General features: G+C 30.8%; 1 long non-coding RNA gene and 2 other non-coding genes across 3 annotated transcripts; 2 read left to right on the plus strand and 1 right to left on the minus strand.

Annotated features, from left to right (window-relative positions):
* Nucleotides 1-18,915: 18,915 nt before the first annotated feature.
* TRNAG-UCC (transfer RNA glycine (anticodon UCC)) lies at nt 18,916-18,987 on the plus strand. Its single transcript has one exon. It is a non-coding gene; the product is annotated as a tRNA-Gly (tRNA).
* Nucleotides 18,988-19,156: 169 nt separating this feature from the next.
* TRNAG-UCC (transfer RNA glycine (anticodon UCC)) lies at nt 19,157-19,228 on the minus strand. The gene has a single exon. It is a non-coding gene; the product is annotated as a tRNA-Gly (tRNA).
* Nucleotides 19,229-21,326: 2,098 nt separating this feature from the next.
* LOC135957770 (uncharacterized) lies at nt 21,327-22,545 on the plus strand. The gene is made up of 3 exons (XR_010576427.1): nt 21,327-21,431; nt 22,246-22,357; nt 22,422-22,545. It is a non-coding gene; the product is annotated as an uncharacterized LOC135957770 (long non-coding RNA).
* Nucleotides 22,546-27,120: the final 4,575 nt, after the last annotated feature.

The following is a 27,120-nucleotide window of genomic DNA, read 5'->3' on the forward strand; positions in this document are numbered from 1 at the left end:
CATGGTTTTGTTATTGAACTTGTTGCTGCTGCTCTATCATTAATTCAATTATTTTGACTTAATCTGTGTTGATTGTGGCATATTATTGATTATTTTTGTGTTTTGATTGACATAATTGTTGCGAAAGGTTAGTTTTTTTTTTGCAAATTGGTTATAGTATTTGCAACAGTGTCAGTTGGTATTATTGAGGATTAGGGTTAGGTTTAGAATGGTTTTTTGTTTCATATAATAAATTAAATTTTTACTTAAAAATGGTGTGACACTCCAAATGCCCTTGAAAGGGCAAAAGGTCGTACAAATCCGACTATGGGATTATAAACATATAGGCTCCTTCATAAAACAAAGTGTGTGTGAGATATCATCGAAAATTTTGTATTCGTCGGAAAGGCTTAACGATGCCATTATGTATTGAATATAACAACGTGCAAATGCCTACAGCTGCTTCCCTGGGTGACCAATGTCCAATTTTTCATGACTCTGGCGCATAAATCAGACTGAATTTGACCGCTGGAGTTAGTTATGTTGGCTAAGAGATCCGCTGTGGTTTGAATTTTATTCTCATAGTCCTACAACTTAAAAGAAACCCAGTACGATCTCCGTGGCTAAGTCACAACACCTCTACGTGAGATGACGATGCCCTCAATATCGTTGTGCAGAATGTCCAATGTGTCAAGATCTTTATGGCTCGTAGCATCGTCCTATTGAAACCCCATGTCGTTGGTGTACATATCATCCAATGCAGACCAAAAAAAGTTGGTAATCATCGGCCTATAGCACTCGTCGTTGACGATGATAGACTGGCCGACGTCGTAATATGGACCGATGACGCTGTCTGCCTAAAATCCACACCAATGTCTGACTTTTTCGGAATTTATTAAACGCTCTTGGATCTCATGTGGTTGTTATCATCCCATAATCGACGACTGAGTTTGTTCATTCAGAAAAATGGGGCTCATACTAAAATGGACGAAGCGCGGATTATTGCATGAGCAGAACACCCATTTTGATAAAACAATTTTATCTATTGCTGGTGTTGTTTTGGAATTACCAATTGGAAGACCACTACTTTTTTACGTTTTTTTTCCATGTGAAAATTCATGATATAAATACGAATATTGAATGTTAAAGCTCTTGGAAATTTTTTTGATTTTGGAAACTTTTAATCGCGATTTTTAAATTTGAAAATAAAAAAACATAGTCCCAAGTTATGTTTACGAAAATATGGATAAAAACTCGAATTTCATCAAAAAGCACATAAAAAACTTTTTGATGAAATTCTTGATAAAGTTTTTTCAAACCTTTGTTTGTTCTTCAGGTATCTACAGGACACACAGAGGATCATTTTACCAGAAAACATTGCCGAAATTATTAGAAGTATTTTAGAGTTAAATGTTGGACTTTTTTAGTATTAATAAGGCCCAAGGAGGAACCCAACTGATTCTGGTTGATGATTTCGCCTAGCCCCCATACAAATTCCCCTAGGAATTGCTTTTAAATACTCATAAAAATTTTAGTTATGCAACAATCCTAATAAAATTTAGCAAGGATCAGTTTTGTGTACCCAGGAATCATGCTGTAAAGTGAAAATCAAACCAAATTTAACCCTAGTCTACATATAGAGTCCCTTTTAGAAATTCACATTAACGTTCATAATTAAATCGTTGATTTCAAAAACCAGGCAAGCAACAAATTTTGATTTTGAGTAAATCATTGATAACTCCAAGCAACCTAAAAATTAATTTTACAAAATTGATATTTTTCCTAAAAAAGTTATCCATTTGTGTAGCTGTTTGATAAAGTTTGCACTTGACTGGTTTCTGAAACACTATTGTAAATTTCATAAGAAAAATTCTAATTATATTTGGAACTTCAGAAGTAAAATGAAAAAATAAGTAAGAAAGTATGGTCGGTCAAGCCCGACCATATAATACCCTACACTATGTAAAAGAGCAAAAACATTTTTCTTTTAAAATTTCAATAATTTATATTTTTGAGTGATTTTCGGAAGTGGGGTTATATGGGAGCTATGACGAATTATGGACCGATCACCATGAAATTAGGTGGTGTGATTTGTGTCTATATGAAAGTTAACTTTGTTGAATTTTGTGTGTATACCAACATTTTTAAGCGATTTATGCACGGTAAAGTGATTTTCGGAAGCGGGTCTATATGGGAGCTATGACTAATTATGGACCGATCGTAACAAAATTTGGTGACATGAATTTTGTATATACAAAATTTATTTGGAGCGAAATTTCTGTAGATACATATATAAATTAAACATTTATGACCGATAAAGTCCAATTTCGGGAGGACATTTGTATGGGGGCTAGGTGACATAATGGACCGATTTCAGCCAGTTTCAATAGGCTTGGTCCTTGAGCTGAAAAAATAATATATGCCAAATTTCATCGAAATATCTTCAAAATTGCGAACTGTACTTTGCACACAAGGTTTACATGGACAGCCAGCCAGCCAGCCAGCCAGCCAGCCGACCAGACGGACGGACGGACATCGCTTAATCGACTCAGAAAGTGATTCTAAGTCAATCGGTATACTTTAAGGTGGGTGTTAGACTAATATTTTTGGCCGTTATAAACATCTGCACAAACGCATAATACCCTCCCAACTATGGTGGTGTAGGGTATAAAAACTTGCTAACACTTATATTGTCCCTACAAATTCTTGACATTTGCCATACTCGTTTGAAAATTTCGGATAAGGGAGGAAAAATATCCAGTTAGATTTGCGCAATGCCTTGAAAGCTCATCTACCCTCTTGATAACTACAATATTTTTTTGTCTGATAATCTTCCGCCTGGATTATACTAAAGTGTGTTCAAATGGCAGGATTTTAATAACAGACGATTTGCAGTATCGGTCACGGACAGATAATCTTCGAAAGATGAATGGTTTTATATGTTAGTGAGCTTCAGCTGATGCATCGATAAAGCCTCACAGAGGCTGATATCTCCGCCATTAAAAGGGCGATACATTGTAGATATACTAAACTATATATAACGTCCGGATATGTACCGTCATTACAGCAACGATTGATGGCCTCATTTTCCAAAAGGAAGCATTTTGAATCGTAAGTAATTTGTATGATGAATACTGTATTTGTAGTTTTGCTTTTCAAATGAGACCCTAAATTTCTCTCGAGTGTCTAGTTTGGTTAGTAATATCGAGGTGTTTCTTAATGAGATGACGATACCTTCTAATGTATAGTTATTTAAGGTGCAGGGTCATGCTGATTTACGTATATACCTGGAAATAATGTTAATAACGAACTATTCAAATATAGTCATGAAGAGACATAGAGCAATTAGTGAAACATCCCCTCTATCTTCACCCTGCTATTGTGGGGTCCTCAGTCCTCTTCTGCACAACCTAGCGGATCAATTAGGGGTGGATATTCGGCGGATAAGAGATAATTTAAAGATTATGACATCTACTTGTTCTGTATCTTGAAAATTTTATTTTAGAATCATTATCAACAAACAAAAAAAAGCTCTATATATGTTGCAAATTTGATACGTACACTTTGTGTTCTTATTATGATCATAAGTCAAAGATCCTGACCCTGAATGAGATATAAATCTAAATTCATGAGTTAGTTATTATATTAAGTTATAATGTCATTAGTATCTGAGTCATTCAAATCATTAATAATGTTGAAATATGCCAAAAATTAATTATCTATCACATTAAACAACTTTATTTAAACCAACTGTAACATGGCGCTCAAAAAATGTTGCAAAATTCAATAAAACTTTACAATCGGCTAAAAGTTATTGCTAATTAAAAAATTTTAAATTTATCATTTAATCAAATAACAACGATGCTGTACTTGTTTTTAATTGCGTATCATTGCCATAACATAGTTCCTACATTTTTTTGAAAAAAAAAAAAACAAAAAATCACAGAATTTAAATGAAAAATTGTCGATGTCATATTTATTTCTGCAAATTATAATAAAATGTCAATAACAAACGAAAAACCTGAGACTAATACATAATTTTATTATGATTAATAGCTGCTGCACGGCCACTACGGCTACCAACTCAAAGAATTTGTCTCATAAACTTGGTTTTTTGTTATTTATCTTGATTTAACTGTCATTAATTTGAAATTCAGTTTTTTTTTGTTAATTTGACTTAAAAAATTTGAAAATGCAATAAATAGCTGAAAAAAAAAATTCATTAACACCTGACAACTTTATTTGGACAACCTACACCTTGCTGCAACATAAATCAAATTTACGGAATTCTCTATTGACACTTATGTGGACAAGAGCAACAGTTGCAACAGTTATAAATACAAAAATATTCATATTTTCAACGCATGATCTACCCGAGTGTGGTTTAGTTGTTACAGTCAATACTCATACTTTAACACGTTTACTAACTTGGCCCGGGCGCATTCATTAAAATGTTCTTGACAATGAGACTTATGTAAGTGACTGTATGTTTGAGTTTGTTTGTTTTACAACTATTTTAGATCAGGCCAGTTACTTGTTATTAAAAATTTAACAATTTATTAATTAAATCAAATAAACTGCGATAGCCTGGCAGTGTAAAAAAAACAATTATATCAAATTGAATTGATTAAAATTATTCCAAGTCAAATTTATAACGTTCGTTTCAAAGTAGTCAAAAATGTTGTTGGTAAAAAAAACTTGTTGTTACTTTATCACTGCATGAGCAGGAACGAGGATCGCTCCAAATACCAAACGAAAATTAAACTCAACATATCTTTATTAATGTATTTTTCAAGAATAATGTTTTCTTAAATTGAAGTGTCTTTTGGAAAACTACAAAACTTTACTGAATTACTGGATAAAGATTCGAAATGTATGTATATTCCTGTCTATAAGTGAGGCTATCAATACAAAAGCGGTGTAACCCCAAACTATTTCTTTAGCTGTATATTCACTTACACCACTTTTACTTGCTCTCTGCAAAAAAGATTTTTTTCAGCTCCATCTGCTTTTGAATGCCAAAAGGAAGCATACCCCACTTTTGTATTGATATTGGTAATGTAAAGACTGTATGTAACACTACAACAGTAACCAAAAAAAAAAATGTTGGGTAATACCACTTTCACGCTGATGGCCTCAACTATTGTCACGTGGAGAAAACCATTTCTGTATGACCGACCCTCTTACATCCAAGAACATACCAGCTGTACGCATGCGTACAAGTGCGTTAATAAAATTTGCCACAATTTTCATGTTTAGCATGTTTTCCATGTTGGCTTGTGGTTTGTTTGTTTCTTTTTTTGTTTATAAGTTTGATTTTTTTCTTTTTAATTTTCGCATTTTTTGATCATTTGCAATCAAATGTTTATGTATGTCCTGAGTAATGATTTGAATATGTGGGTTGAACATACAAGTGTTGATGTAGATAAATTAACAACAAAATAAAACATTTTCGGTGTCTGTTTCTTTTTTGTTTTTTTTTTTTTGGGTACATTGATAATGACAACCAAAATAAATTTAATTAATTTAAAGAAATCACGAAGTAATTTTTTTTTTGTGAACGAGATAATAAAGTGTTGCTAGAATTAAAAAAATTTATTTCAATTACTTTAAATGTCTTAAAAAATTTACTACTAGGCATATAGTACTAGGTAAAGTATTGTAAGGTCTTTATAAATGTTCATAAATTTGTTCTTTTTGATCAAAAGTTAGCATTTAGTCAGTTAAACAAAACAGGGAATTAAATCAAAATGTTAACGAGATTACAATTTCTACTAGAACAGTTCTGTTAGTTATTACGGCGTTAATTGTTTTCAGAAATTTATAGTTATCCAGTTTTCGACTAAGAGACCAACAACATGTTATGGAAGTTAAAAAAAATCTGGTATGAATTTTATATCGATATACTAGACACACAGTATCATCTCCCTCTACAGTCGCGGACTTATTTTGAACTAAAAAAAAAAAATTATTTGAAATATAAAATTTCGTTAAACATTTGATATTCCCTACACCACCATAGTGGAGAGACAATTATGCATTTGTGCAGATGTCCCTAGTGCCAAAAAATATTAGTCGAACCTCAAAGCATGTACCTTAAGAACTTTCTGAGTCGATTAAATGATGTCCGTCCATCTAAACTTTTTGCGCAAAGTACAGGTCGCAATTTTGAAGATATTTGGATAGGGTACTTGCAATTTTTTCGGCCCAATAATGCAGCCTAGTGAAACTGGCGGAAATCGGTCCATTATTTCACCTAGAAGCCATAAAGATATCCTCCGGAAATAGAACTTTATCGGTCATAAATATTTAATTTATCTACACAAATTTAGATATATGTATGAGCAATTCCACGAGAATGATAACCCCGACTGAAGAAACCGAAACCCTTGAAACTTTTTTTCAATCCGTCACTACGGTATGTCACGTATGATATTAAATTTTATTTACTGTAAAATCATCCAAAGATTATTTTTATTTAAATAGGACGGATTGTAAAGGAAAAATATAAGAAATTAAAAGAAAACATAACGCCTCTCACTATTCGCATATTTCAAAATGTACCTCAAAATTACTTCCGTTCTATGTCACGTACGATATGCCCTTATTTCGCTCGATATTTTGGACAAGAATGTTTCGAATGTATTTATAATTTTTAAAAATATAGTGGCGTTTGAATAGAACATAAAATCCAAATTATTTTTTAGATACTCTAATTTTTGCAAAATCTATTCAACTCTATAGTCACGTATGATGACATGGAATTGTCCTTGTATAAGTTTTATATTGGGTGTATGATTTAAAAAATAGGGATTTACCGTAGATGGCATATCTTTTGAACACACTTTTTGCTTTTAATTCTCACCTCACCTAATTCTTGAACATTATTGTCAGTGTTGCCAGGAGCTGGCGAAAAAAGAAGCTATATTGTCTTCAAAAAAAGGCCAGAAAAAGCTAAACCTCTTTAGAAAAAAAGCCAAAAAAAGCTAAAATATTATAAATTAAGAATTTTGGTTTATATTTATTTTTAAATAAAAAATAGAAAATATGTTCATAAAATTCATCTGCTTTACTTAAAGGAAGTACTAAAAAGTTAAATACTAGATTAACCATGTCAGAAAATGGACATTGTTGGTTCTATATTTGTCCATTTGTAGTTTAATATATTCTGCCCCTGAGCCTTAAGCTTCGTAATTTTATTAGCACTTTAATTTTTCACTATCAATATGACATAATATATTTTTTTTGGTTTTACTACTTTATTATCAACGGGAAAAAAAATGATTTTGCGTAGAGTTTTCATATGGTAATCTTTGTCGCAATTGCTCAATTAGTTTAATTTGTCGTATTATTTTTGTCATAAACTTCACTAATTAAAACGTTCTTTATTTTATCTCTCATTCATCAAACTAGTATGAAAAATGTGTCAAAAACATTAAACAATTTTCAATTGGCGACGATAATGGATCAAATTCCTTGAATTTTAAATCAGAAAACAGCAAATGATTTATTTACTTTTTGTACTTTGTGCAATACTGGTTTTAAAAAAAGATGGTACGTCAAATTATAATCAGTGTATTAATTACTTAAAAGTTTGGCTTTTTAGAATTGCTGGTTTGACGAAATTAAAACAAAATGGGTTTTAACTCGAAGCATAGATCCACAAGACGTTTAACGGCTATTGATCGCCATCGAGTATCACAAGCCTTCAAGTGTTTGTGGGGCTCTTGTCCATTTTATAATGATGAATATAATGTGTAATAACATTTAAGCTTTCAGATATAAAATACTCTATTTCATTTTGAACCACTTGATATTGGCAATTGTTATTTGTTCTTTTAATACTGCACAATTCTTGAGTATGTTGAAAAGCTAAATGAAAATCAGTAATGAATTAAAATGAAAATGGTTCACAAATATAAATTTAGCCTTTTTATTTACTCTTTAGTCTCGAAATTTTTAGCCTTTTTTAATTTCAAAAAAGGCTATTTTGAAATTAAGAAAAGGCTAGAAAAAAGCCACGAAGCTAAAACCAAAATTTCGAGGCTAAAGAGTAAATAAAAAGGCTAAATTTAGCCTCAAAAAGGCTAAACTGGCAACACTGATTATTGTGTAAACAACTAAGTTTTTTTTCTTCGAAAATGTCGAAATTTAAGCCAATAAAACGTCACACCGAAAGTACGCCAAAGCTCATGGTGAATCTGTTCCATCGGCTACAGGTGCGAGAGATGGTTTGTGAGGTTCAGATTTTGACAAGGAATACAAAGATAGCCCAGGCCAGCCAACAATTTTTGAAGATAAAGAATTGCAGGCATTAATCCATGAAGATTCTTGTCAAACTCAACAAGAGCTTGCAAAATCATTGGGCGCTACTCAAGCAGCAATTTTAAAATGTTTGCTAGAAGCAAGATTCATCCAAAAGCAGGGAAATTGTGTAACATACGATTTTGTATGTCTGAAATGCTTCATGAACGCTATAAAATGCACAGAATCATTACTTTCGATGAAAAATGGATCCATTACGATAACCCGAAGCGCAAAAGATGTGAAGCCCGCCGAAGAAGCCGAATCTGCAACAAAGACAAAGACAAGAGAAAAAGGCTGAAATCTAGCCAGACCATCACAGGGAACCTATACCGAAAGTAAATGATTCAAAAACTATTTAGAATGAAGTGGTTGGGAAGTTCTGCCTCACCCGCTTTATAGTCCAGAACGTTCCCCGTCCTAATGCTATGTGTTTCGATCGAGATGGAGCGTTCTGTCTCTGGGATACGCTTCACTTTGAAACAGAATATCCGAAATTGGCTTGATTCGTTGATGAGAAGTTATTTTCGCTCGGAATTAGGGTTTGCGGTACAGGAATTCCTCACCGGGATATCCCTGGATTTCCAGTGTTAAAAATTTATGGACAGCAAATATACCAACTACAATGTTACCTCATCTGTTTAAAGCGATGATAATGATGTTTCCGAAATAAAAATGGACCATTTGAAATGGTGAAAATTTTTAAAAACGAATTAGAATCAATATTGAAAAAGAAAACCCTAAACATTTAATGCTGAAATTCTTTTTAAGTGGGAATTAGCTTTATTAGAAGCAAGTAGCAATCAGGTAAAAAATTGTTTCAATAACGATAAAGCCAACATCGGTGGAAAGGGAAAGAGTTATCAAGGTAGCTGGAAACTTTGCAACTATAATAAGAAATGGTCAAATGGCTTATTGAAAGCATTAGTTATTTTGTATTTTTTTTGTATTTTTTAAATTGTCTTTTGACTTAGAACATCATTTCTATGAAATAATGTTTAATTATATAGTAACAAATAATCTCCAAATACTTTTTTGTTTTACGTTAGTACATTTGAATTGTAATGTATTATTTGTTTTTCTTTTTTAGTAATTTTTCTACTTGAAAAAATTTACCGGGATTCCCGTAAAATGGGAATAAACATTTTTATAAAATTATCCGGGAAACCCAAAACCTTACTCGGAATCTATATGATGCCAAATGATAGGAAAAGTTCATAGCTAACAATTGCTAACACTTTGTTTAAATTTATATTGCACAAATGTTTCAAAATAAAAGTTAAAAATTTGAAAAAATCTCGAATTTTTAAACAAAACTGATGTCATTTACATTTAGGGTTCCAGGATGTTTTCTGTTCCTGGAAAGAAATTAAAAAAATCTTAAGAATTGTTCAATACAAAATTGAACCAAAAAAATGTATATTTTTTTTATCGAATGAAGAGTTTTGAGAATTTTACCAGCATTTTAAAATAAGTATGAAATAACGTTAGTTGGTTGTACAATGTTGGTCTCACATTTTTAAGTGTTTCTAATTTAATAGTGATCGGATTTGGTCACTATAAACTCTATAAATTCTATTGTTTTATTAGAAAACTTAAGAACTTCCAATATGATAAATCTTAGTTTCGAAATAGGAATGCTTTATTGTCAACTGACTCTCTGTTGGTAGAACCGAAAAATCTAGGTATAATGTAATCCTTCAATTAACAACAATTTTGGAAATTACAACGAATCTGAATATTGTAACTTAAGAAGAAAATTTATAAACAAATTCACGACAAAAATTTCTCGAAAATTTTAAAAAAAAATATTCCTGGGAATTTCTGTGAAAACTTATAAACATACTCTTGGGCCATTTTCTTATCAGGTGATTGTCTTTTTTCCCAACGAAAAACTGCAGATTAAAGAAAATCGGTTTTCTCAATCTCTCATTTGCTTCTATTCTGTCGCAAAGCTTACCCGACCTCATCTGCCCATTATTTATTTATCGTACATAGTTTTTAGGTGTTTGTGTTTTTGTAAACGAAATTAAATAGATTTTATAAAAAAAAAGTTTAATAGAGGAATTAACATTAATTTGATGGAGCATGCACTCGAAAAACATGAGTTCCAAGTAAATGCTGAAAGAGTTTATCATGTCAGGCCTAACTACCTGGCAGACATGCAGGATAATGAACTTTTCAAAAGATTCCGACTGTCGATGGCCACATTAAACAGCTGATTTATGTAAACATGTTGTCACTTCAAGGCAGGGTTCCCAACTTTAACATCTATTTAGAGAGGTATTGCCAACTGAAAATAATGTTTTTTGTCGGTATATTGAGAAAACCAAAATTGTTAACGGACAGTTTACCGGCCTTATAAATTTATGTTGACATTTAGTTACTGGCAGTTTGTCGATACATTGAGAAAACGGGCCTTAGCGTTAATCTTTATTCAAAAATCAGGGTTAAAACTCAGCAAAAACTTTGCTTACAAAGCCAGAAGTAACGACTTGTTTAATAACTTACTTTGTATGCATTTTTATTTAAAAAAAAAAACAGAAAAGAAAATAGAATTACGGCGTGAAAACCATTACTTCACGCACAATAAAATAAGTAAGCAATGGTGTGGTGAGTACAATGGTTGATGGTTCAACTTGTGGCTGCGACTTATTTTTTTTTTTGTAAATACATAATTCTATAAGTAACTCTACTAGCAAAACAAGTTATTTCCGGCCAAAATATGAAGGATTACTTTTGGGACAACGCGAACAAAAATAAGTACTTTTTCTAGTAGAAAAATAAGTAGTATTTTCGTCAAATTCTACTTATTTTGTAAGTAAAGTAAGTTTTTGCTGGGTTGCATATACAAAAATTTTCCTTTCATGGTAGCTGACAATGTATAGAAAATAGATAAATCTTATCCCAGTGAAAAGAGAAATCTTATTAGAACTTCTGAATAAATTTTAGGAAGGTAAAAAATAATTTTGCTTTATGTATTTTCCAAAACCAGCTAAATATTTTCTTTACGCATGCCCTTGGACGCATAAAAAGCCGGAAATTTTCATCTTTTATATTATTTTAGATAGATGATTCTGTGAATATTACGTTTTCTTTATAACTAAATGAGAAATACAAATTTATGAAAAATTTGTTTAAAAACTTTAGACCGGATACTGCACGTGTTAACATTATTCGATTTGACCACAAATTCACTATTATATCTATCAAGTTGCACAATAATCTGAATCGCACTCTTCGAAATTTTCAAATTAGTAAATTTTAATACAGAATCAACAACAACGACCCCATTATACATGCATAAATGTCATTCATAGTTGTACTCGAAAAAAAAAACGAAAGACTCCAAACACAAACTTCGCATGCATGCGTGTTGTAAAAAATTAAATAATTTTGTTAAATTTAATATAACCTGCATTAATTTGTATGACACATTTGCTACCATAATTAAATGTAATTATAATAATTATTTTTCTTAGCTACTGTTTTTTATAAACTAAACAAATTACGCCATTTATTAAATCTGAAAAATCTACAAATTTTAAAATTGAATTAACTTTAACACAAATTTACTCAACAAGATCATACACTGAAATATATTTTTTTTTACAATCTTGTAAAAATTAACAAACAGCGCCACAACAACAACAAATAACAAATTTTATATGCTATTTTGCCTTCAAATAGCTGCATGTAATTTTCCAAAAAAATAGAAAACGAAAAAGGTAACAACCAACCATGTACTCGTATAAATTTCGCAAATAAATACTATTCCCATATTTAAGCATAAAATAAATATTTATACTTGCTGGTTGGTATTCACCATTATATTGTATGCATAAACTCGAACTTGCAAAATATAACGAGGAGAAAAAAATCTATTTAAATAAATAAGTTCATATTTAATACCACAAACATTTACTGTATCTACACTGTGTATGTCCAGTGTCTAGGGGTTTTTGCTATGGATACATGCAAAATAGTTTGCATGTACTTATATTTTGTTCATGCTAAACTGTACGATTTGAGATACAAAGTCATACAAGATACAAAGTCATTTGTTGTATGGACATCATTAATGTCAAGACATGTTAAGATTATATGTTAATATTTTTTCTTTCTGTACCTTTATTTTCCATATATTTAACGCTGTTAAATAAATTAGAAAGCATAATTGTTTATAGAGTAGCTCTGTAAGGAATAATATTTTAAATTTGATCGATTTATGGTGTAATAAAATATTATGTGGCCTGTTAGTTATTGTGGAGTTAAACAAGTTTATTAGGCCATAAGTTACATTTTAATTTGAATTTTGCCCTCGAGATAAGTAAATATGTTCATGGAAAGGAATATTGGTTTTTATAAAACCAGTAGTATACTTTTTATCCTCACTGTATTAATACGAATATTTTTACCTAAAATTTCTTAACATCTACTCGTTTGTTCTAAGTATAACATCATGAGCCACCAACAATTGTTGAAATTTTTCATGCTCGTGCTATTTTGTATATTCATGTAAATCACTGACTTGCAATTCTAATTTTGTTTACAGCATTTTCAGACATGCTAACAATGGTGCTAGTGTGTTGTCTAAAATGTGGCATGCTTTAACAATGCCACAATAGGATACAACATACATGGTTTTATGTAAGTTCTTAATATATACATCCGTATGTTTGTAGCTATAAACTTTATCCATTTTCTAAATATCTATTTACTATTCTTTATTTGTTTTCTAGAGCAGTTCCTGGAACTGCAAGCTTATATGGTATCATTGGTTTTCAACACACTTCATTGATACAATATTGAGAAGCTGTTTAAACTGGAGCATTGTATGGCGATAGCAAATATGTTAAAGGAAATTTAATTGACAATTTTGGTATTGTGTTAGCTTATTATATATATGTTTAAACAGTCATTAGATTGTTATTATAAATAAAGTTGAAGTATAAACAGAGTTTCACAGTTTTCAAATATAAATGAATTCTGATTGATCAAAGATAGGAATATCTAAAAGACTTCAGCTTATTACAATTTTTAATTTGAAATTTTTCTAATCTCAAATATCATTCAGGTATGCATTAGACTCTTCTACATATTTCGCAAGTGTTTAAAGGAACTACTTGTGTCCTTGACTTTTGTATTTCTTTATGATATTGTTGTTTGTCCAACGCTGGCATAACGTTGAGGGTACCAGTCAAAGGCTGCATGTATGATATCTGATATGCCTTTTCTGAGAATCTGTCCCAATATACCATATATAAAATAAATGTATCAAGAGTCTTAGGTACAGTGTATCTTTAAATATTTGTATTTTTTAATTCTGATGACGAATTTAATTGAATTGGGACTCATTTGAAAGATAACAATGTTTTCTTTGAACACATAATTAGAAAAATGTCGACATTATTATCATTAAAAGGAGTATCAAATCAATAAGATCCGACATCTTCTTCAAATTTAAAGTTAAATCACAAGTAAATATTCATGGATTTTAAACTAATTTAAATCGCATATAAAACCTCGTTTTTATACCCTACACCACCATAGTGGGGAGGGTATTATGCGTTTGTGCAGATGTTTGTAACGCCCAAAAATATTAGTCTAACACCCACCTTAAAGTATACCGAAGTATACCGTCCTTCCGTCTGGTTGGCTGGCTGGCTGGCTGGCTGGCTGGCTGGCTGGTCGTACGTAGACTTATGTCGACCAGTGTATGTTGATCGCCTTAGAATTTTATAAGGTCTACTACTAATATTTCGATCTTTAATGGGTCGTCCAAAAATAATCGATTTTAAAAGAAGACATCGATGTGCTGTTAATTTCTGAGACTCACCTTTCAAATAAATACAACTTTAATATACCAGGATTTTCATTTCATAACACAAATCATCCCAACGGAAAAGCTCATGGTGGTACTGGTATCTTAATTAAAATATGTTTAAAATATTCCACACGAATTTTAAAAACCATATATGCAAGCAAGTTCTATTCGCTTGGATTTTTTATTTGGAAATTTGACAGTGAGTTCAATATATAAGGACAATAAGAACTCTAGGAGATCGTTTCCTGGCATTCTGGGGTTCACTGTTAATTATCCCTAGAGCAAGACAGCTTTAAACAGCTCTAGTTGACATTAATAATAGCCTGGATGTCATATCCCCTGGTCAACCAAAATACTGGCCTACTGATTCTAGGAAAATTCCTGACCGTAGAGACTTTGCCATATCGAGAAATGTAGATTGAAATTCAATATCTATGGAAATATCTTTTGATTTATTTTCCTACCATTCACCCGTAATAGTGACCTATTATGAAAAAAATTTACCAAAATCCTCAGAAAATATTGCAAGAAATTCGTCAAATCCAATCACACAGTATGAGGGAGATATAAAAGAAAGCGCCAAGACATGACGTTATTAATTACTTCTGCTCTGGATCATTCGAAGATCGAAATCTCTACAAAGCCAAAAATGCTTATTTCCAATTCGGATATTGGTAATCGTTACTTCTAGAAAAGAGAATGTTTAATAGAGAGTGGCAACAAAACACATCACCTGCTCCAAATCTGAGGCTGTCCATCGCAACTGAAAGACTGAAGAGAGCCCTTTGTTTAGAGGAGGATCCCATAAATATAACAAATGGATCGCACATAGGAACTTTTCTGTTTGGAAATCCACATGTAATATCAAACCACCGGTAGAGGGAAAAAGTCCGTTGAGAAAAGCTGATGGTAATTGGGTAGGAAATGCCAAACGTATTTAAACCAAATCCATCCAACAATAATTTTGTACTGGAGAAACCCGAGACTTTCAAAAAGTCATCAAAAATAACATAAATACTAAAAAATCTCCAGGTTATGACGAAATTACATATTCCATGATTAAAAATCTTCTGAATATAACTGTAAGGTATCTTTACGGAGAACATTTTGGAATAAAAACATATTAAATTTTTGGAGTAGTTATGTCGCCCTACTAACTTCGGAAATTTAAAAAAAATAAATTTTAAGTCCATATCTCAATTACATTTAAAAATATGTCACTTTAAAATTCGGTCCTTCAAAAATATTGCACTTTTTCACATTTTAATGTGACTAATTAAGAACTTTACTTGTTGTTGAATAAAATATTAAGAAAATTTATAAAAAAAATTTAGTGTGATTTTGAATATGTCATAAATTTGTTTCGATGTGATAAAATTTTCCATACAAATAATTGATTTAGAGTGAGGAATAGTAACGATAACAAATTATTGCCATTTTGCCTAAGGACTCAAAGTCAACGAAAATATTGAACTTTTATTTTTTTTTCAATTTTTTATAGGAAAATGGATTGATATATTGATATCCTATTTCCAAAATCTTAAGATTAAGGGAACAAAATAAACGCTTTATTTCTTTTTTGGTCGTTTATTACAATTAATTTTATATATATTTATTTACATTTTAAAAGCAAATACAATTTTCAATTTATTTTAAAGTTTGGTTCTTTTGTTTTTAATCTCCAAAACTGCAATAGCCACATTTGTTTCTTAAGTCTTTTGTTTTAAATTAAATTTTTCTACATAAACAGTTACAGTTTTATTTATCTATTTAAATGAGCAGACAAATTAGTTGATTTCATTTAATTGTTTCACAAAACTAATTTATTTCAGCACTTAGTGTGAAAAATGGAAAGTTGAGAAAACTTGAAAAGGAAACAAGTTCCGTATTTTCCCACGTCTTTATTTACATTTTCAAACAGCTGGTGCGTCAAGTGTATTCAAATGTAAAGGTGTCTGTCTGTCCAACTCATTGTCTAACCATATATGTAAATACAATTGTATAAACACTTGACAGCAACGAATTGTTAATAATTTTTATTTTATTTTTTCACATTAATTGATTTTTTATGAGTTTGCAACAGACTATGGCCGTACAATTCAATTAAGAGATATTAATAAAACAAATATATGTAGCAGCAAGCAAAAAGCATTTAAAGCCACATAAGGCCACAATTTGACTTTAAGTTCACTATCAATTTAAGATTAATATCAATTTGGTATTTTATTTTATTTTATACGTTTGTATAAGTATATATATTCAAGTATTTAAAACGACTTCTTGTTAAGAATGGTCTTAAATTGTCCATTTTAGTCTAGATACGAGCAGATATTTTTTTGTACGCTTTTTGCATACTCATAGTTTTTAAACATTTAATCAAACAACGCCTTCGCTTAGACATGTTAAATTATTTTATGTAATTTTTTTTCAATTTAAATTTTTTTTTATTTTAAATTTTTTTCTAAATAACAAGTGGTTTAAATCGCTAGTGAACGTACAATGACCACAATAATAATAAAGAAAACAATTTTTATAATAAAATTTTATTTAGAAAAAAAAAAAACTTAAAAATAAAACAATATTTTAAAGTAGCCAATAGCAGTAAACAACGAATAATACAATTAAGTTTGTTAACTACTTAGTTCGAAAACAACAGTATGTTGTTAAATTTGATACATGGTTTTATTAAAAATTGGTAATTGGTATTAATAAATTATAATATGTTCAATTATATTATAATTATGTGTCGCGTTCTGTTGTAGTTTTTATTAATATTTTCGTCATGGTTGGTTTTATTAATCAAAAATATGTGTAATGTTTTGGTTGTGTAAAAAAAATTCTATAAAAAATTTTATTTATTTATATTTTTTAACCCACACTTTTTAAATCGAACCTTATATATTACAGTGGACACTTTGATTTCTTAAATTGAAAATTTTGTATAAAAATACAGAGTTATAGTCATTAGAGACAAAATAATCCTAATTAAAATTTTATTGATGGTGTATGACTTAAAAATACGTAATTTTTTAATATTTTTAACTTTTATTTTGAAACATTTTGGGGCCATGAACGAATCAAGCCCATATCGGATACTCTGTTGCAAGCTCAAGCACATCCATGAGCGATCTGCATTGATCAAAACAATTAGTCTGTAGTCGGAAGCGACAAGGTCTGGACTATAAAGCGGATGGGGCAGCACTTCCCAACCACTTCATTCTGAATAGTCTTTAACAGGTACTGCAGCATATGGCCGAGTGTTGTCATGATGGAATATTACGGTTTCGTGTCTGCCCGCATATTCTATGCGTTTTTCGGAAAATACTCACTTCAAACGAATCTGTTGTGTTCGGTACAGTTTAACTGTGATGGTCTGGCCAGATTTCAGCAGCTTTTAGTTTCACCAAATACAGAGCATTACATTAACACTATGGATATTTGGCTTTGGCATCGATTCGTCTGGTTGGCCAGGCTTCAGGTGCAATCTCTTACGCTTCGGGTTATCGCGATGAATCTATTTTTCATCGCAAGTTGCAAAAATTATTTTCTTTTATAGCGCTCAAACATAATTTCGGAAATGTTAAATCATCCTTCAATATCTCTCGGCTTCAATTTGTATGGTACCTAATTTCCTTGCTTTTGGATAAATCGTGCTGCTCGCAAACATTTAGAAATTACTGCTTGAGTAGCTCCCAATTATTTTACAAGTTCTTTTTGAGTTTGACAACAAACTTCGTGGAGTAATGCCTCCAGTTCTTGGTCTTGAAAAGTTTTTGGGTTGTCGAACCTTGTGCTTCAAACTAAAGACTCAAATCAAAATTTGACGCATACGACGATTCATTCGTACTAAATTCGACATTTTAGAAGCAAAAAAAAAACTTTGTTGTTTACACTACAATGTTCAATAACTAAGTGAGAATAAATGACAGATATGACAGATATGACAAAACCGCTGTCAAAAGATACGTGATCTATTATGAATCCCGAATTTTTAAGTCATACACCAAATATATTTATTTAAAACTAATGTTTTTAACATAAAGCAATCGATCTATAGAATATTTTTGTAAATTTGAAAATTGGGAAAGTTCGGTCTCTTTGTGGTACTATTTATAGCCTCTATGGTACTAATAAACACATAAATGAAATTTACAGCATACTCATCACTTTCATACCTTGTGGAAGGAGCAATCTTTATAGCTTGTCCAGCTACACATCTCTAAACTTTGAATATTACAGATGAGTTGATACGTCGATTATCAATCCTTTTGACTACTGAAATGCTAGACGCTGTATAGTAGCTAGTGCAACCTCATTTCATATCATAGTTAACCAGAAATTGTTTTGGTATGTGCTTTCTAATGTCGTGAATGGTTTCGTATGGGATTGTATCATTTGGCTAGAATAAATGAAATATAAAACGGCAAAATAACAGACTCACTAAGGCGCAAGTGCGCAACAAGGTGTAGATGTCATCATTGTCGGATAACCTGTTTCCAGCTCACATAAATACAACAAATTGAATTCCTACGACACAGATTTGTCCTTATATGGACATCATATACGGATTCATAAAGTTATGTTTGTTGACATGAAGATTTATTTGAATGAGTTTAACCCTGAGACTAGAGTACACTTTTCAAAAGGTTTAAACTTAGCCGTTAGTTTGAAAAAATCCCATTTTTTGCAATATTCTAGACATTATAACACCACGAGCCAATATGATGGAGAAATTCTGAGGTCAGTTTTGGATTTATCGCAACTTAAACCATAAAAAAGTATACTCTAGTCTCTGGATTTCAGAGGCATCGGTGGTGTAATGGTCAGCATAGTTGCCTTCCAAGCAGTTGATCCGGGTTCGATTCCCGGCCGATGCATACCAATTTTTTTATTAGAAAAGAGAATTTTCAATTCATTGCATAATTTCAACAGTATTCTTTTGAGCATATATGCAAATATCTGTGAAATATTTTTATGTTTGATTTTTTATATAATTTAAATAAAAAAAGTTTTAAGAATAAAAAAGCATTATTTATAAAAAGAGTGTGCGTCGGCCGGGAATCGAACCCGGATCAACTGCTTGGAAGGCAACTATGCTGACCATTACACCACCGACGCCTCTGATGTGTGTGCCTCAAAAAGATTATTTGAGGAGTTTTTTCATGCTCATTAGTAATTTTTCTTTCTTTTAATGGCACATTTTTATTGTTAAATATTTCGTCCTTCATCAGCGATATAAAAAGTGTCTCAAAACAAAAATTCATATCATGTTCTATGATATGAATCTTGTTGCTCGGAACCGTTGCTGCTTGAGTAGCTCCCAATGATTTTGCAAGCTCTTGTTGAGTTTGACAACAATCTTCGTGGAGTAATGTCTCCAATTCATGGCCTTCAAACTTTTTTGCCGGTCTGGGCAATCTTTCCCTTTCATGTCAAAATCACATCTTCTGTACCGCAACATCTATCTTTCGCTAGTTGAAATCGATGGAATACATTCCGAAGCAAAAAAAAAAACGTTAATATTCACACTGCACAGTGGGTCAGAATCACAATTTTTTGGAAATAAATCTGGCAATTCTAAACGGCTTGTCCGATCGGGATAAAATTTGACGTGGGCGTAACCAAGGAGCATTCGAGTTCAAGGTATTAAAATAGGCCATATAAGTGATATAGGGGCGGCGCTATGGATCAGTACCTTAGACACATGCTTACGTGTGCTATTTATCTTTTATACTTTTTGAGTTATAGGCATTTCAAAATTGAAATTTTAAAAATTTGCCATACCTTGGTCCGCTTTTTTAAAAATATGGGTCGCACTTTTAAACTGAATGGACTCGAATTTTTTTTTTTTTATTAGTTAAACAACTAAATTACGAATAACATACAAAAGAATTCAGAGCAATATCAATTATGGATCCAAAAAATAGTTGATTTTTGCTGTTTTTTTTTTGGGCGAAAAGGTGACTTAACTCTTTTTTAATGAAAAAAAAAACTTTCTTTAAGAACAGATAACAATTTGATGTTTTTCTGAAAGATATCTTTACGGAGAACATTTTGATGTAAACACCGTGTTATTTAGAATGACAAACGTAAAAAACGTTGAGTTTCGTTAATAAATAAAGATTTTATTACATATTCATTGAGTTTCTAAAACTAAAATTTATATCAAAATTTTAATAGGATTGCAAATATTAGGAACAATTTGATCCACATTTATTCCGAGCTATATTGTTTTGTTTAGATAAATTAATTTTTGGTCTTACAAAAAAAATTTCAAGTCAATATCTCAATTTAAAATTAAGTCTATCAAAAATATTGCACTTTTTCTTTATAAACTATTTTTATAAATTTTCTTAATATTTTATTCAACACAAGTCATTGGTTCTGACTCAGTCACATTAAGAAAATGTATACAAATTTTATAGAATGAAAAAGTGCAATATTTTTGAAGGACGGAGTTTTTTTTAACGAAATTCAACGAAATTTTTAACGTTTTTTATGTTTGTCAAAGGTCAAAGGCAATCACGCAATTCCTAAAAATAGGAGCGAAAATCCCAAAAATGGTATTTTTACAATAAGAACTAACAAAAAGAATTCAAGTCCATTCGGTCCAAAATTACGACCTATATTTTTAAAAGAGCGGGCCAAAGTATGGCCAAATTTTAAAATTTAAATTTTTAAATGCCTATAACTCCAAAATTAGAAGAGATAAATAGCACACACAAGCATGTTTTTTGAAGACCTACACAGAAAGAAAAAAGCACTTCTAAATTTAAGTTTATTTTACTCAAATTTAGCCAGAATTGTACTTAAAAATTTAAGTACGATTCATACTCATTTGTACTTAGAATAAGTATAAACGGGATTGATTAAAAAAATCAAGCGGAAATGTTCTTAAAACAAGAACGAAATTCTTGAATTAAGTAAGAAAATCTTGTTTTAAGTACAAGTGAGAAGTTAAATCAAGTAGTTAATTCTTAAACTTCAAATTAAGAGTAAGATAACTTGAAATAAGAAAAAAATTCTTATATTGATCCATAATAGAAAAAGAGCGGTATAAAATTTACTCTCTGAGCTGTTCTCAAAGTAATTTTCTACTCGCGCTGTCGGTTAGTTACATGAACAAAGAAGCAATTTCATCAGTCTGTTTTGTGCGCTCCGTATTCCGTGTTGTTCTGTATTGTTTTCGGTCTTTTGTGTTTTTTTGTGTTATGTGAAAAAAATATGAGTGAGGCAGAAGTGGTTCCGGACAAAGAAGACACCCTCCTGCTCCAGCTTCTCCAGGAGTTTCATCAGTCCAGTGTTTATGGGTATTTAAAAGGTAAGTCTATAATTTATTTATTATTGTGATTTATTTTTAAATAATACAGTTGTTCTATTTATAAAACATAATACAGCAAGTCAATCGAAAATTTTGGATAAGTTTCTTTGTACATGTTTTCTTTTGGCTTACTATATTATGTTTTATAAATAGGCTGTTGAATTTGCAACAAATTCTTTAAAAACAAAATAACGGTACAACGTCATATGTACATACAAATTTTTTCAACAAGAAATATTTTTTTTTATTTGTACTAACACACACATACATATGTAGTTGCGCATATCGTTTAGAAACAAGTTTTTTAAGACGCAAACAATAAAATGTGCACTTGTAAACAAATAATACAAGCATTTAGTTCTTAGTTTAAGAATTCTCGTGCTTGATGTTTGTGTGTCTATAATATAGACACTATATTATAGGCACACAAACACCTATATATGTATTTACATGTGCACAATTTGTTGTTTGCGTCGTTGTGTGGATTAGTATAAATAACTGCTTTTTGTCCATGAACTGATGGTTTTTTTGTACCAAAATGAAAAATATGTTTCTTATTGCATAAATACAAGTACAGTCACTTAGAAAAAATATAAAAATAACTATACGATATTACTGATTTATCCTCATATTAATAAATAATTTTTAAATTTATCAAAGGTTTATAAAACGAATTTTGTATGGAAATATTGTTTTATAAACCTTTGAAAATTGTTTATGAATATGGGGGTAAATCTTTAATTTCGTATAGTTAATTTTATAAATGAATTTATAAACAATTTTCATATTATATCATTTGTTTGTACATTTTTAGCTTCTCAGGTTACATACAACAGCTTGCAATGGTGAAAACCTTAAGGAAGCAATACCTCCTCTTGTTCTTCGAATCGAATTTAGGATGAAGCTTTTAAGTGGAAAAAATTCAGGTAAGCATTTAGTAATACGGATTTTTGCAAATATAATTTAACAAATCTTAATCTTGTTCTATAGTTTGGCGTCGATGACTACACAATTTCTGTTCAATCCAAAGTTGACAACTGGCTAATTGAAGAAGATGACTTCCGTGGCAAACGAGTTGTAAACAAAGCAATACTATTGTTAAATTGTATTAAATTTAAAAAAAAACAAAATAAAATTTATTAAAAATAAAAAATAATGTGTTTTTCTTAAATCAATCTTAGTTTGGCTTACATCAAGTACGAATTCGGGCTTAAATCAATCCTATTTTTGGATTATATCAAGTACGAATTCGTGCTTAAATCTAGTTCAGAATTCTTGAAACAAGCTCATTTTGCGTTTAATTCAATCTCGGACATTCTTAAATCAATCCGATTTTTGGATTATATCAAGTATGAATTCGTGCTTAAAACAAGTTTAGAATTCTTGAATCAAGCTCATTTTAAGATTAATTCAATCTCGGCCGTACTTAGGGAGAGCTAAAATTAAGATTTTTGGGCTTGATGAATCCGTACTTGAATCAAGTATTCTGTACTCGGTTTAAGAAAATCCGTACTTACCCTACTATTGACACCGCTCCGGATTGATTTAAGTACGGATTACTCAATTTTTTTTATGAGTGTAGCCGCTTTTCAAAAATATTAATATCTTTGAAATCGGATGGAAAACAAATAAATGGTACGTGTTTAAAAATTTTACATGTCAAATGTACCCTACTTTGAGCCCCCATAGCGCCGCCCCTGGATTTTTGGCCCATTTTAATAATTTAAACTCGAATGCTCCTTGGCTACGCTCACTTAAAATTGTATCCCGATCGGAGCAGCCGTTTAGAAATGCCAGATTTATTTCCAAAAAATTTCGATTCTGCCCCACTGTGCACTGTAATGTTCAATATCTAAGTAAGTCCAAACGACAGATATGTACCTTTCAAAATGACATATATGTTATTAAGAACATAAACCTCGTCCAGTATAACATTTCAATTCTGCGAAACACAATCGTTTAGTATTCAGTTGCTACTAAGGGCCTCATTTTATAAAACGAAACGACAAACGTTAAATAAATTTTGTATGTAAAATATTCAAGTTTCAAACCCTTTTCCCAGTATTCTTCATACAAATTGTTTACGTTTCTGAACGCTTCGATTTATGTTTTCTTCACTTAACAGACAATAATCCCATTATACTAGATGATCAGTTAGGTAAAATTGAAACTCTACAGGATTTACACCGATGGCGATATGTCATATGTCATATTATAAAAAAAACAAATTTTTAGCAAAAAAAAAATTGTGTAACACACAAATTTGGTTGAAAAATGTTTGATAAAAAATGGAGGTAGTCATAGTTTTACAGTTATATATCAGCCATTTATAAGCCGATTTTCTCGGTTTTAAATAGCAATCCAAGTTAGAATATAGCGAATATACTGATGATCAATCATTATTATTGGGGGGATCGGAATGTTGTTTTCAACATACAGACGGACATGCAGAATATAAGGAGTGAGATCGAAAAATTCTTAACACACGTTTTTCATTACATTTTTTAACCCAAGTATTATTTGAATTTTTTTTTGATCAAGTTACCTTTGAAAAACATGTCAGTTATTATGTGTAATGTCAATTATATTAATTTTTTTGTTAATCTGATTAAAATGAGTGACCAGAAAAAAGTGCGTACTGAAATTATTAAATATTTTCAACAAAACCCAACTTGGTCTTACAAAAAGTTGGCCAAGCATACAAAGGTCTGCCGTCAAACTGTTTCCAATGTTATTAAACAGTACCGGGAGAACTTGTCAGTTGATAGAAAACCTGGTTCAGGTAGAAGGAATGGTCCACATGATGTTTCTAAAGCCAAAAAAATAGAACGCATTTTCAAAAGAGCTCCCAACACATCCGGTAGGAAAGCAGCCCGGTTAGCTCAGTGCTCGGACTATTTGGTACGAAAAGTTAAAGCTAATGCAGGTTTAAAAACATACAAGGCTCAAAAAGTTCCTGACAGGAACGCTACTAAAAATTTAGAGGCCAAAAACAGAGCACGGAAATTGAAGTCAAGTTTTATAAAAAAATATTCTTGCTGCATAATGGATGACGAAACGTATGTTCTGGCAGATTTTTCGCAACTTCCAGGTCAAAAATTTTATGTTGCTGATGCTCGAGGGAATGTTGAAGAAAAGTTTAGGACCCAAAAGCAGACAAAATTTCCCAGAAAGTTCTTGGTATGGCAAGCAATATGCAGTTGCGGCAAAAGAAGCCACTCATTTGTTACAACGGGCTCTATAAATACCGAAATTTACATCAAGGAATGTTTACAAAAAAGGCTGCTTCCATTCATAAGACTTCATAATGTGTCCACTTATTTTTGGCCTGACTTGGCATCCTGTCACTATGGCAAACAAGCCCTTGAGTGGTACAAGAACAATAATGTGGTATTTGTACCAAGAGAGGCAAATCCTCCAAACTGCCCGGAGCTAAGGCCAGTGGAGAGATATTGGGCTCTTGTTAAAAGAGAATTGAAGAGTACAAAAAATGTGTCCAAAAGTGTGGTAGATTTTAAACGGAGATGGACTACATGTTCGAGCAAAGTGACAGAAAGCACTATAAAAACGTTAATGGAAGGGTTTCCGAAAAAGGTTCAAAATTTCATCACTAGTGATTAAAACTATAAAAATAATTTTTTTTGTAAATTGTAATAATAATTTCAATCAAATAAAAAAAAAATTAAAGCTGTAAGTTTAGTGGTTTCTTTTTTATAAACATATATGTATGTTAAGAATTTTTCGATCTCACTCCTTATGTTAGTACAGCTCAAGACACACGTCTTCACAATTGTTTAGCTTTCTATTTTTAAAAATAACGACTTTATTAAAGAAAGAAAATCATATTTATAACCAAAAATATATGTAATAATTTTAGAACTGACTACTGAATATTTTGAATTGTATTTTATTTTTCAGATTCCATTTCGTTAAGAGAGAAGAGAAAAACACAATTTTAAACACTTTTTTTTTCAAATCCTTATTTAGTCTACAAAACTCATCTAGTAAAACTCGTACAGATCACATATGTTTTTGGGACTATCATTGCAAATATTACGTACGTATTGAAACTAAAATCATCACGTTTATTTTCAACACAGCTAGTGTTTATGAGCACCTATCATAGTTTTCCATAAAATAGTTTAGTAATATTATCATGGAATCTCTCCAGATTGTATCAATCCACTTTCGCGTCCAAAAAAGGAAACTCATCTTGAGTTAAATGTATTTATACAGCGAATCGTATAAAAACGTTAAATATTCTGAAGAGGTGTTAACACATCCAACATTTATGGGACATTTTCAATTGCCACATGACGAGTAGACAAAATGTTTACAGCAGCCGTCCTCATAAACTTGTTTTGTTGCTTTGCTTACATAAAAAACATAATTAGTGAATGCCCAAATAGAAAACCTGCCATCTCATCAACTATTTTAAACAGTTTCAAACCAAAGAACATCATCGTCGTCATCACCAACGAAATCATCGCTGTCAACATTGTTGCCATAAATATCAACGCAAATGCAACACCTCTTTTTTTCATGCATTGTATTGTGGCTGCAACACTTCAGTGTGTCTACACAATGTGCTGCTCATCGAAACAATTAAACGCGTACAATTTATTTATTAAACACTTGAAAGAAACAAATTCTGAAATATTGAAAAAGCTAGTTTTTTTTTTGGTATAACTAAAGTTTAAATAGTTTTTTTGCTTTTCAAACCAATGATGTGTTAACAATTGCTGGTTAAAATTAAGAGATGTTCATTTATTGCAAGTTGTTGGCAATTTTTTTCTTTTTTTAAATACATACTTGGCATCAGTTTTTGTAGCTTTTGCAATATTGCGTTTAATTTGTAAGATACTGGTGTGTTTAACTGTGTTCATATTATGATTTAACTAAAAAGAGTGTCATTAATGGTTGATTAAAAATAAATTGTAATTGATTTAAAGTGTTCGCATTTTGTAGCGAAGACTCCCAGTAGCTTTAAGCAAAATGTGGTAGTGTCAAATACTCTGTAAAACACATGTAAATTTATGTACAGATTTGTGGTTTTAGTATTTTCACACATACACCTTTTTTACATTTGTGCATAATGTTTGCTTGCCTTTTATGGGGATTTATTTTTAAAAATAATTGCGAATTTTTATAAATTGCTTTATCTGAGCTGAGTTTTAATTTATGTCAATTTTGTATTAATTGATTTTTAATTGTTGATTAAATAATATTGCACTTTTAAAATAAATAACTTTTTTTGTATATTATTTTAATGAGCAGATGTGTAAAAGCAGATGGTTTTGAAGTGATATGTAATCAAGTCAACAAGTTTTTACAAAATCATAAAAGGAGTGTTTAAAGTTTTAAACAAGTTTGGTATAAATTTACTGCTAAGTCCATAGTATTTGTCATATATCTATTAATTATTAATTTATTCAATACTTAGTATAATTGTAGACATTCAATTCGTCATAGTAACGAATGAAATTTTGTTTTCAACTTTATTGTAAAAACAAAGAACAATAACAAGAAGTGAAACGCTGTCAAAAAAAAACCTAAGTCGGTTGTCCAAAAAAATCTAACTCTTTGGATGTATTGGTATCATTTTATTTATATGTATTGGTTTTCAAACCACTTTCACCACACTCATCAAACACACAGAGTTGTAAAAAAGCGACCTTAAAAATTATAA

This window comes from Calliphora vicina, chromosome 4 (assembly GCF_958450345.1).
Source record: "Calliphora vicina chromosome 4, idCalVici1.1, whole genome shotgun sequence".
In the NCBI taxonomy this organism is placed as follows: domain Eukaryota; kingdom Metazoa; phylum Arthropoda; class Insecta; order Diptera; family Calliphoridae; genus Calliphora; species Calliphora vicina.